At 43.4% G+C, this 13,477-nt stretch overlaps 1 long non-coding RNA gene across 1 annotated transcript; it reads right to left on the bottom strand.

Moving 5' to 3' along the window:
• Nucleotides 1–281: 281 nt before the first annotated feature.
• On the bottom strand, nucleotides 282–4,009 carry LOC307106023. Its single transcript, XR_013814085.1, has 3 exons — nucleotides 1,971–4,009; nucleotides 1,247–1,410; nucleotides 282–447 (listed from the first exon to the last, which is right to left on the bottom strand). It is a non-coding gene; the product is annotated as an uncharacterized lncRNA (long non-coding RNA).
• Between the last annotated feature and the right edge of the window lie 9,468 nt (nucleotides 4,010–13,477).

Genomic DNA, 13,477 nt, shown 5'->3' with positions numbered 1-13,477 from the left:
CCAGGCACTAGCTATGAACTTCATCTAAGCCTGATTTGACAAAGAAATGTCACCCAGGCTTTGACTGGTACCAGCTTTCCCTAAGACAGATAGCACTGCGGGGCATTTCTCACTTTCAGTGGCCCACAATTCGATCTTCGAACATCGCCTCTTCGGATCAGAGCCGATAGAGCCTGCTGGCACCGTGAAATGTGTTGTGATTATTCACCCAGCATCACTCCATGGTATGTACATTAGGAAAATAGATGACTCAAGCCCTACATAAATCCTTTATTCTCCTGTTTTATTCCCCTGTCCATCACCTCCTCATTTATTCTTAATATTCAGGTTTTGCATTCAAGGCCAGGTCAGGTCTCTGGAGGACTTCCATCTTCCTCCTCTCGCATCTGCCCGATCCTCCTCCAGAGACTCCTTGGCCTGAGGACGGGAAATTGAGTCATCCGTCTTCTGTAACCATATGGATAAGATGTAGTCATTTAGTGTTGTCGGCATTGTTGTGCTTCGGAAGCTAATTAAGACAATTAGCTATTAAATAGCAAAAACAATTAAGCTCATTGAAGTAAACCATATGCAGTTTACACCCGTGCATAGACAAAAAAATTAACATGTGGCTCGATGGTGGCGCTGCAGATGGTCCGGTGCCAAAACAAATCAGGGAACATGGGGGCCGAAGACAGAGGTGTCTTGGCACCCAATCAGTTTCCATCATAAAATGTTTCTCAAAACATTTGGCTTGATTTGGGGATGTGTCTTCTATATTGAAAAAAAAAAAAGTATATTCCTGACCAAATGTTTCTTTCAGGCTGTAAAACGGCAGAATCATGCCGTTCTCCTGCCTCTGACTCAACTCCCCAGCTGCCCACAGCATCCAACGGAGAGAAGATGCCTGCTCAGGGGACCTCTGAGGATCGTCTGTAAGTTAACCAGATCTGTAGACGAAAAGGGGTTTCCCGTGGGTGTAGGTTGTGGCTGGCAGTTTCAGATCACATATATAAATTCCAAGTAGAAGGGCAAAGGATGGAGAGCCAAGCGGAGGAAGAGAAGCCGTGGAGGCCACAGGAGGCTCTATAAGGAATGTGTGTTTATCTGGGATTTGTTTTGGCTGCATGTGCCCAAAAAACTCAGCTAGAATTTGCTTAAGCCAAAAATGGAATTTAGCTAGGAAGGACAAGCGGTGGGGAACAGGGCCTCAGGGGCTCCCAGGGACTTAGCCCAAATAAGACTCATATCCGTCTGTCTCTCTCACCTCTGCCCAGCTCTGTGTTGACCTCACTCTGGCTGCAGAGAGGCCCTTCCTTTGTGGTAGGGAGCATGGACGCTGCCAGTGCCAATTTAGCAACCCTAGTAGATGAAGAGTACTCCTATACCCAATGTCCATGTCTGTGCATGCCAATAGACCAGTCTCCATAGCTGCAATATAAGATAGGATAATTAATTGACCAGACCCCTATCCAAAGGCCCACCTCTCCCCATTCCCATGCCATCTATAGCCAAATAGAGAAGCATCGGAGGAAAAGTTTGCTGGAATAGCAAAACCAATGGTTCCTACATCAGGGTGCTAAAGAAAGGATCAGAATTTGATGGCGGCAGAGTAGAGAAGACACTGCCTGGGGAAAATAAAAAATCTGAGCATTCATATGGCTCTATTTTTTATAGTTCCACAATTCTGCCAATTATCTGCTGAATTTTCAAAAAAGGAGATTATCAGGATTCCTTTTCCCAGTATCCACATTACCCACAATCCACAATTGCCATGTGTAAAATTGGAGTAGAAATAGAGAGGAAATGGCCTGAAGAAGAGCCCAGCTTTTTCCTCTTCTCATAACTGATCTGAGTCATTATCTATTTTTTGATGGACATTTATTACTTGGTTAAGTGTAGGGGTGGCCATGCAATATCTAAACCTACTTCTTATATTTAGGCAATTTCTCATCTTATAAGCAGCAGTGTCCTGGTAAAAGTTTAACAACCTGCTATGAAGAGAGACGAGACCTAATTTGCAGTGTTTGCTCATTTCTGTGATGTAGATACTCCCACTGTGGCTGATTTCCAGCTATCAACGTGATGTCACTAAATGCATTATTGGGAAGAGAGGCACAGCAGCACATTATTCGAGAATAACTCCTCCATACAGATAAAACAGGCATAAGTAACTTCAAGAGCACAGATAATAGTAAAACTAATACAATAATAGAAAGTGATAAATTTAGAGTATTGAAGTCTATTGTTTTTAATATAATGTATTTGAGTTTATATAATTGGTTTTAAATTAAGCTTTTTATTCTGATATCAATATCACAACAAGGATGTTGACCTTGACCCAGCCAAGATACAGAACATTGCCATCACAACTCAAGGGCCCACCCAAGCCATTTGCAGTGGCCTTTCCATACAAATGACTTGTCTTGGCTCATGCTTAGAACTTTCCTAAAATCTCTCAAAGGTTCACAAACCTCAAACAAGCACCACCTGGCCTTGATGTGCCTGCACCTTTTGCTAAGTGACCCCAGGCCCAGTGCTAGTAACAGCCTGATTCAGTCCACACTTGACCTCTTCTGCATACCTTCAGGCCCAACACAAGTAGCAGCCATCTGTATATCACTTTGTAGCTCATGCTGGGTGGCCCCTGGAAGGGCAGAGGTGGTGGCTGACGTTGGCCTAAACCTCCTAGGAGGCCCCAGAGCCAGCACACCTGGTGGCCAGTTCAGACCATGCTAAAGCACCACACAACCACCTCCACAAGTGACACACTGAAGGGATGAACTCATCAAGCACCAGAGGCAAGTTCAGCTCCCTGCACAGCAACATCTCCTCTGTTATCACAGCCAGTCCTTGTAGCCAATTGGCCTTGGGTCAATTCCTCCCACTGATGTACCAATAGCAATCAAGGCCCAACTACAAAAGGAGGGTGCACACAGCCCACATGGGGATAATGTGCCTGAAGCACCCAGCTTGATTGACCATGGAGACTGTACCACTGGGCCATACAGGACACCTATTACATAAGTGGCTGACTTATGAAGACTAGGAGACATAGCAGATCTACCTAATACATATAAACAAACACAGAGAGGCAACCAAAATGGAGAGACAACAAAACATGTCCCAAATGAAATAACAGAAGAAATCTCCAGAAAAAGAACTAAATGAAATGGAGGCAAGCAAACTACCAGATACAGAGTTCAGAACAATGGTTATAAGGATACTCAAGGAACTTAGTGAGAACTTCAACAGCATAAAAAATTACATAGAAAGGACAGAAAAGAGCCAGTCAGAAATAAATAATACAATAACTGAAATGAAGAATACACTAGAACAGCAGTCGCCAACTGGTGGTTCATGAGGTCCAAAGGGTTTGTGACAGCTGGTTTAAGGAAACCTTTGGAGCAATGGTCGCCAACCAGTGGTCCATGAGGTCTGAAAGGTTGGCAACTGCTGCATTAGAAGGAATCAACAACAGATTAGATGAAGCTGAAAGTTAAATTAGCGATCTGTAAAACAAGATAGCAGAAAATACCCAAACAGAGCTGCAAGAATAAAAATAATTTTTTAAATGAAGATAGTTTAAGGGACCTCTGGGACTTCAAGTGTAACAACATTTGCATCACTGAGGTACCAGAAGGACAAGAGAGAGCAAGGAATTGAGAAGCTATTTGAAGTAATCATGACTGAAAACTTCCCTAATCTGGTGAAGGAAAAAGACATACAGTTCAGGAAGCATAGAGAGTCCAAAACAAGATAAGCCTAAAGAAGCCCACATCAAGACATATCATAATTAAAATGGCAAAGGTTAAGACAAAGATATAATCTCAAAAGTAGCAATAGAAAAGCAGTTAGTTACCTAAAAAAGCATTCCCAATAGACTGTCAGCTGATTTTTTGACAGAAACTTTGCAGGCCACAAGGGATTGGCACAAAATATTTAGTGATGAAAAGCGAAGAACTACAACCAAGATTACTCTATCCAGTAAAGCTATCATTTAAAATCAAAGGGAAGATAAAGAGCTTCCCAGACAAGAAAAAGCCAAAGGATTTTATTACCACTAACCAAGTATTAAGTATTAAATAATCTTCTTTGAGAAGAAAAAAAATATGACTAATAAAATGACAATAACTACATATCTATTACAATTGCTTTAAAACCAAATGGATTAAATGTTCCAATCAAAAGACATAGGGTGGGTGAATGGATAAGAAAACAAGGCCCTTACATATGCTGTTTGCAAGAGACTCACTTCAGATCGAAAGACAAAAAGACTGAAAGTAAAGTGATGGAAAAAGAAATTTCAGGAAAATAGAAACAGAAGAAAAAGCTGGGATAGCTATACTTATACCACACAAAATAGACTTTAAAACAAAGGCTATATAACAAGAGACAAAGAAGGACCCAGCAATTCCACTTCTGGGTATTTATCTGAAGAAACCCAAAACACTGATTTGAAAAGACATATGCATCAATATGGTCATTTCAGCATTATTTACAACAATCAAGATATGGAAGCAACTCAAGTGTCCATCAGTAGATGAAAGGATAAAGAAGTGGTGCATATATACAGTGGAATATGACTCAGCCATTAAAAAAAAGAAAAAAGAAAAAAAGAAATCTTGCCATCTGAAACAACATGGATGGACCTAAAGGGTATTGTGCTGAGTGAAAGAAGTCAGACAAAGAAAGACAAATGCCATATGATTTCACTTATATGTGGAATCTAAAATTTAAAAATGAACAAGCAGAATAGAAACAGACTCATAAATACAGGGAACATTTTGGCAGTTGCCAGATGGGATGGGGTCAGTGGTGGAGGTGAACAAATGAAGGGATTAAGAAGTACAAATTGATAGTTATAGAATAGTCATGGAGATGTAAAGTACAACATAGGGAATCTATACTAATAAAAGGGTAATATGCTAATTAGACTGGGAGACCTTCTGGACAAAGCCATGGTGGCGGGGCCAAGGCAGAGGCAGTTAGGGGCAATGAGGCCAGGAGGGGAGGGCTGTTGGGGGTGAGCAGGCCGGTGGGGGGGGGGGAGCAGTTGAGGGCAAGCAGGCCAGCAAGGGGGGGGGGAGTTGGGGGCGAGAAGGCCAGCAGGGGGACAGTTGGGGGCAAGCAGGCCAGCAGGCAGAGTGGTTAGGGGTGATCAGGCAGGCAGGCAGGTGAGCAGTTAGGAACCAGCAGTCCCAGATTGCAAGAGGGATGTCCGACTGCCGGTTTAGGCCCGAACCCACAGGGTTCGGGCCTAAACCGGCAGTGGGACATCCCCCGAGGGGTCTCAGATTGGAGAGGGTGTAGGCCAAGCTGAAGGACACCCGCCCCCCATGCACAAATTTCATGCACCGGGCCACTAGTCCTATATAATAAAAGGCTAATATGTAAATAGACCGAACGGCAGAACAACTGAACAAGTGGTCGCTATGACGTGCGCTGACCACCAGGGGGCGCACGCAGTACATTGTGGGCATCAACAGTAGACGGCAGAGCGGGGAATATGGAAGGCATCGGCTGTGGTGGGATGGTGGAGTAGGTGAGCGGGAGTGCCTAACCAAGGCGGGGTGCCAGTCTCTGTCACTGGGGCAAGCCTCTGGTAGTTACTGAAAATTCTTTGCTCCTGCATGCTGCAGTCCCACTGGGTGCTCACACCCGCTGCTGGTGCCCAGTGGTGGCAGGAGTGGGGCTGCAGGCAGACAGGGGACTAGGGGCCATGGCAGGAGGGGCCAGGCAGGGACGTGGAGGATGGGCTGAGACCCGCCCCTGTGCACACCGCAGCCCCACTGCCCAGAGTTCCTTTCAAGGTGCACAAATTTGTGCACTGGGCTCCTAGTATAGTTAATAATATTGTAATAACTATGTTTGGTGTCAGATGGGTACTAGATTTAATGGATCACTTCATACATAAGCTATATAAATGTCTAATCACTGGGTTGTACACCTGAAATGAATATAATATTGTATGTCAACTGCAACTGAAAAATAAAACATTATTTTTAAGAGAGAGAGAGAAAGAGAGAGAGAGAGACTGAATGAATCATGAGTCTCGGGGAACTCACCGATGTACTGTTCTTCTCCTGTCCCTTTGGAGTCTTCTTATGTTTCTCTTATATACAATGTCCAGGGGTTTTAGTTGTACTTTGTAGGAGGAATGAGGGAAAGTATACATACTATAACTTACATTTCAATAATGGTTGTGTTTAATAATTGGCTCAAGTCCCTGAAATTTTAACAATGGGCTCTTATAAGCTGGCTCCAATAGCCCACTGCTAGGAATCTCTGATAGTCCAAGCCCAGCTCCTGCCACAGAAGCTTAAATGCCACATACTCTTTCCCAGCCCTCCCTGCACCTTGGGCACAGGTGCATTAGTTACCCAATCAGACACGTGCACCTGAGATTTGAACAACCTAGCAATGCAGAGAAGCAGGATCGCGGAGAATCATTCTGGTGGCCATTTCAGGGCAGCATGGCAGCAATACTCATGTTGGCACCCACCACCAGGGGCTCGAACTGTGCCATCTCATGCTCAATGGTGAGAGCAGCGTGGTCTCCAAACTTTTTCTACGCCATGCCTTTAACTGTGGTTCTCTGGCCAATATTGCCTCTCAGCTGGATTTTCCTGTTGGTTCTGGGAGAAGCCCTTCAATAGTGCTGTTTCTGCTTAAATTGGCTACAGCTGGCTTCTGTTGGATGCAAATAAGAAGTCTGACTCTCAAACCCCGCTGGGAGAAAAAAAAACCTCAGGCTCTAACACAGAACATCCTTATTTTTGCTCAGGGGAAATGATTTAAGCAATAACTTACAGCAAACAGAACCATGGAATTCCACCTAGAAGGGCTTGCTGAGAGGGGCTGCCAGGAAACCAAAGCCATCACGACTCAACCTGCTATCTTAGTTGCCAAACACCCTCATCCGCTATTCTGATCCCCCACGTGGGAGCATAGACTTAATTATAGTTTCTCCCCATGAGATAAGCAATTTGGCATTGGGCAAAATACACTAACTAGCCTGACCTTGGGGATCAGACAATCCCGATGACACTAAACTCTTATTTTCCCTTCTCCACTCCCACTCACCCTCCTGCACCACTGAAGACCCACTCACTGGTTAGAGGAAAGGTTTTTATGTCCTCAGGGTGGCTTTTATGTGCAGAAAAGACTACTTACTCATAGCTTTACTTGGGTCTTGAAAATTAGTATTTGATTTATTAAATGTATAGTATCAGAAATTTATGGCTCTTCCTAAAGCTTTTAAAATCAGCTTAGGAATCTTATTATCCTATTTATAAGTCTAGCAAATATTAACAATCACTTTGAGAGGGCTTTTGATTAATGTTCAGTCCCATTTAAACACTCAGTTAATTAAACCTCCTTAACATTTTAAGCAGCATTTGTAAATTTAATATATTCAATTCCTTTGGAAGTACTTCATCTGACTGAGAAACCTTCCCAAGTACTAAAGTGACTCTTATAGATTTAAAAAAGTAAGCACACACACACACACACACACACACACACACACACAGAGTAAAGCTTAAATTCTCTTAAATTTCAAATCTATATGCAAACTTAGAAATATTTCAATTTAAAAATCACAAATCTTAATCAATTATTTAAGTACAAACAAAAGTAGAATGTTAGGAGTGGTCTATTATTCTAATAGCCAAATTCTCTTTAAAATTGCATGTTTATAATGTATCATTGGCATGTACTGAATATTTGTCTTTCTCCCCCCCCCCCCCCCCCCCCGCCCCGCAAAAAAAAAAAAAAAGTTATATATTGAAATCCTAATCCCCAATGTGATGGTGTTTAGGAGATGGGGCCTTTACAAGATAATTAGGTCATGAGGGTGGAGCCCCCATAAATGGGAATCAATGCCCTTATGAAAGAGACCCCAGAGAGCTCCCAAGTCCCTCCCACCATGAGGACACAGTGAGAAGACAGACAGCAGTCTTTGAACTAGGAAGCAGGTCCTCTCTAGACACCCAATCTGCAGCACTTTGATCTTGAACTTCCAAACTTCAAGAACTATGAGAAACAAATCCTGTTGTTTATAAGCCACCTAGTCTATGGCATTTTGTCACAGCAGCCTGAACTGGCTAAGACAATAATATATGCACAAATTCTTTTAATTTGAAAATATAGATGCTCCTTGACTTACAGTGGGGTTAATTCCCTATAAACCCATTGTAAGTTGAATATCATTAAGTCAAAATGCATTTTATACTACTTTATAGAGTATCAGTTGTTTACCCTTGTAATTGCATGCCTGACGGGGAGCTGTGGCTCCCTGCTACTGCCCAGCATCACAAGAGTATCACTAGCCCAGGAAAAGATTAAAATTCAAAGAATGATATTTACTGAATGCATATCACTTTTGCACCATCGTAAAGTCAATAAATTGTAAGTTGAACTATCATAAGCTGAGGGCCATCTATATATATATAAAAGGCTAATATGCAATATTTCTTCTAATTAATTCCCTTTTAATGTGCATGAATTTTGTGCACCAAGTCACTAGTCTATATATATAAAAGCCTAAGCGACCGTCACAACTGAAACAACCGAACGGACGACCAAACAGGCTGTGTGGGGCGACCAGGCCAGCAGGGGGGTTAGTGAGGGACGACCAAACGACCAAGCAGCAGGCTGCATGGGGCAACCCCCGAGGGGTCCTGGATTGGAGAGGGTGCAGGCTGGGCTGAGGGGACACCCCCCCCCCCGTGCACGAATTTCATGCACCAGGCCTCTAGTCTATATATATATATAAAAGGCTAATATGCTAAGTGTCTGACCATCTGACCGGTCGCTATGACACACACTGACCACCAGGGGGCAGACGCTCAATGCAGGAGCTGCCGTGACGCACACTGGCCATTTACAGAGAAATGGCACCATGGATCTGGCACCCACAAAACAACACCCAGCTTCCCCCAAGTGGGACACAGGCCCCACCACCACCCCGGAGCGAAAGCCCACCAAATCACAGCCAATACTGCCAAGACCCCATGGCGCAAAATGTGGCCCACAGCCCAGCCCAGCCCAAAAACAGTGGCTGTGGACACTGGGTAATGACATCACGTAGCAATGACTGGCTTCCTCTCCCTAGCAACTAGCCTCCTTGCAGTTTCTTCAGCCCAGGAACATGACTTGCTTTATAGCCAGGTGGAAACATTTCACACTTTAACCAAATGTCTGTGAAGCATTTTCCTGTGCCTCAGTTCATTTGATCTTCACAGAAGTCCTGGAGTAGGTAGATAGGAGACTCAGTCGAATGTTATTTTCTTTTCATTAACTGGAAAATTTAGATCAAGAAAGCTTAGAAACTTGACCCTACTGAAAAGAAGCAAGAAATGGTGGACCTTGAAAATGATTTCAGGTTTTCTCACTGCACAGAATATAGTCAAACACAGCTGCAGTTAAATATTTTACCCTTTGTTTTCCCTGCATGATCTACAATAATAATCTGCTTCATGTTGATATTTACTGCTGTGTTGCTGACAATTACCTGAAAGAGAAGTTGGGGTGCTTCACTGGGCTGGAAAAACTTTAGCTAAATCAGAAAGCATGTCTAATTAAGCAAGTTTATTCTATATATATAAAAGGCTAAGTTGACTCACGCATGCATGATACATATAAAGCTCTCACTGACGCCAATTGCACGCGTGTGTTTTGATCTGTCATTATCAATCATGAATTTGGTTGACACTTCTATTATACAGAAAGAACGAATAGTGATATTAAAGTATTTCTTCTAAATAATTTCCTTTCAATGTGCACAAATTCGTGCACCGGGCCACTAGTCTGTTCATAATAAAATATTTTAATGGAAAAAAAAACTACAGTTATGATTCCCTTAAACGTTTGTATGCTCAAGTTTAAATTTTCCCTGGGTTACTAAAATGTCTGCCCATTAGGGAGTTAATTTCCTTCTCTCTGACTGAGGCTGCTAATCAATGAGAGATTTTGTGTGGGGTTGACTGGATCCTCATTGGTGATTCTATGGACCGTCAGGGCCTATCTCCTGTCTCCAACATCCTAATTTAAAGGTGGAGGTGGCCAAGGAGACTGATTACTATTAATTACTACTTTTCAAACCAGAGTCCAGTCCATAACCCCCATTCACAGCCCTCCTCTGATTTTGCATTTATTTGACCCTTAAGGTATATAACTAAATATTTTTCTAACTGTAAAGAATCCTGCATTCCTTTCATATGCTTCTTATTTCTTGGGACTGCTCAGTCTTTATGGATATTAACTTTTATCTAATTGAATTCTGGTTCTCTCTTAGAGCTTTGGCTGAGTATTTAGTCATGGCTCCCAAAATCATTCTCCAAGGTCATTGCTCAGCTCCATCCTTCACCCTACTTTACCCCCTGTGGTACTTGAGTTCCTAATTCCCCTGGGAAAGGAAAAGTGGGCTCCCCCAAGATCTATGCGCCCTTCCAGCTAGAAGGCTAAGGAAAAAGTTCTAAAGCCTAATATCTTCACCCAGAAATTGACACTACAGCCTCCTGCTTTCCACCCTTCCAGGAGCAGACAATGCAGTGGTCAAGGTCTGTTGGATGAACAAGGTCCACATAGGAGGCACTAGAGCCAAACCCCCAATCTCCCAAAAGGATGAGGGGCCTTAGCAAAGGTTACCAGCTGTGGTAAAACCCAGGACTCCCAACTCCCAGCCTGTGCTCTGGCCACTCAACCACAAGACCCTCAATGAGGATCAAGTCATCAGAGCCAGAAAGGAGCTCACAGATCACAGCCCCAATCAACCAGCCCAAACGTTAGAGTATGTTATGTACAGCCCTTAGGTTGCTTGGTAAACAGAATAGAAATAGGCACAGTTCCTACCCTTTCTATAATAAATATGCATACCATGTGTTTGTATTTCCATACTGAGGAGAGGTAAATATAAGAAATAACTTTCAGCCTGGCTGGCATGACTCAGTGGTTGAATGTCAACCTATGAACCAGGAGGTCACGGTTCACTTCCTGGTCAGGGTGCAAGCCTGGGTTGCAGGCTCGATGCCCAATGTGGTGTGCAGGAGGCAGCCAATAGACGATTCTCTCTCATCATTGATGTTTCTATAGCTCTCCCTTCCTCTCTGAAATCAATTTTAAAAAAAATTTTTTTAAAGAAATGGCTTTCTGACTATTTGAAGATAGCGCCGTAGGTAAATGCCCGCCCCCCCCACCTCCCACAGCCACATTAAAATTACAACTAAAATACAGAACAACCATCATCAAGAACCACTGGAAAGCTGACTGAATGGAAGTCCTACAACTAGAGAAGTAAAGAAGAAAGCACACTGAGACTGGTAGGAGGTGCAGAGGCACGGAACGGGCTAGTCCAGCACCCACGTGGGCCGCTTTTTTAATCAGGAGGGAGATTGTCTCTGCAGAGGCCACCTGGAGAAGCAAGGGGTCCCAGCCCCACACCAGACTCCCAGCCCAGGCTCTCAGAGCTGAGAAAAGAAGTCCCTATGGGCAGTAAGAACTACGGGCTGTAAAAACCAGTGTGGATTGAGGCTCAGTGAAACAGAGGCTGCTGGAGACCCAGCTGTTCCTCTTAAAAGGCCGGCACCACGAACTGAACTTACAAGATCCTGCTTTCTCTGAGCTCTAGCACCAGGGCGAGGCTTTGGGGGACACAGACACATACGTGGAGGAACTGGATTGTCTGGCATCAGGGCAGGAACTTAGGGATGGCTTTCTCTGAGAGGTAGGTGCTCGCAGGGATCATTGTTCTTATGCTGGGACCTCCCTGGGTCACAGGGCTGACTGGCAGCCATTTCTGTTTGCTCCATCCCCACCTCCACCCCCACCTGAGCTGCATGCAGCTGCTTTTGCTTATGAATGGTCTGTCCTTGCTCAGGATAAAACCTCTCAAACAAGCTGCAGGTGGGTCAGGGAGCCCCAAACCTATCAATAAAAGGGCCAAGACCTGGCACCAGTACCAGCCTGCCTTGCTTCATAGCTGGGCCTCATCTGGGCACTTCCAAACCTGATACAAAGAGGAGGAATCTGCTGGGTGGCCCCAGGCAGTGGCTGACTTTGCACCTCCCTGGAGACCCAAGAGCCAGTATACCCAGTGGTTAGTGTCAGACCATACCATATCACAACTCTACACATCAATAAGTGACAAACTCCAGGGGCAGACTTAGTAAGCACCAAAGCCCCACTGAAGCAAGTCCTGCTCCATAGGTGTGTCTCCTGCACAGCAGCTCTCCCATGGTAGTCACAGCTAGTCCTCACAGCCAATTGGCATGGGGGTCAATTCCTCCCAGTGACACTAACAGCAATTAAGTCTCAACTACAACAAGACTGTGATCACAGCCCACAAAGGGGTGAACCTAGAGCTCCCAGCTCAGGCGACTGGGGAAGCTGAGCCACTGGGCCCTATAGGACACCTACTACACAAGGCCACTCTACCAACTCAAGGAGGCATAGCAGCTCTACCCAAGACATAGAAACAAACACAGGGAAGCAGACAAAATGCAGAGACAAAGAAATGTGTCACAAATAAAAGAAATGAAAGAAAGCAAACTACTGGATAGAGTTCAAAACCACAGTTATAAGTTTACTCAAGAATCTTCTAGAAACCTCAAAAAAAATAATGGAAAAGGACCAGTCAGAAATTAAGCATACACTGGTTGAAATAAAGAATAATATACAGGGATTCAACAGTAGAGTAGAGAATTCTGAGAATCAAATCAACAATTTGAAATATGAGGAAGCAAAAAACACTCAATCAGAAGAGCAAAAAGAAAAAAGAATAAAAAAATATGAAGATAATTTAAGGAGTCTCTGGGACAACTTCAAGTGTACCAACATTCGCATTATGGGGGTGCCAGAAAAAGAGAGAGAGCAAGGTATTGAAAACCTATTTGAAGATATGACAGAAAACTTCCCCTACCTGGTGAAAGAAATAGACTTACAAGTCCAGGAAATATAGAGAGTCCCAAACAAGAGGAACCCAAAGAGGACCACACCAAGGTACATCATCTAACATGCCAAGGGCTAAAGACAAAGAGAGAATCTTAAAAGCAGCAAGAAAAAAGCAGTTTGTTACCTTCAAGGGAATGCCCACACGACTATCAGCTGATATCTCAACAGAAACTACGCAGGCCAGAAGGGAATGGCAAGAAATATTCAAAGTGATGAATAGCAAGGACCTACAACCAAGATTACTCTACCCAGCAAAGCTATCATTTAGAATTGAAGGTCAGATAAGGAGCTTCATAGACAAGAAAAAGCTAAAGGAGTTCATCACCACCAAACCAGTATTATATGAAATGTTGAAGGGTATTCATTAAGAAGAGGAAGAAGAAAAAGAAATAGTTCAAAAATATGAACAACAAAATGGCAACAAATATATACCTATCAACAATTGAATCTAAAAATCAAAATAAATGAATAAGAAATCTAGTGAACAGAATAAACTGGTGAATAAAATAGAACCAGAAACATGGAAATGGAACAGACTGACAAT

This window comes from Cnephaeus nilssonii, assembly GCF_951640355.1.
Source record: "Cnephaeus nilssonii genome assembly, chromosome: 10".
Classification (NCBI taxonomy): Eukaryota; Metazoa; Chordata; class Mammalia; order Chiroptera; family Vespertilionidae; genus Cnephaeus; species Cnephaeus nilssonii.
The sequence above is the reverse complement of the archived record's forward strand: the minus strand, read 5'-3'. Positions and strand labels throughout refer to the sequence as shown.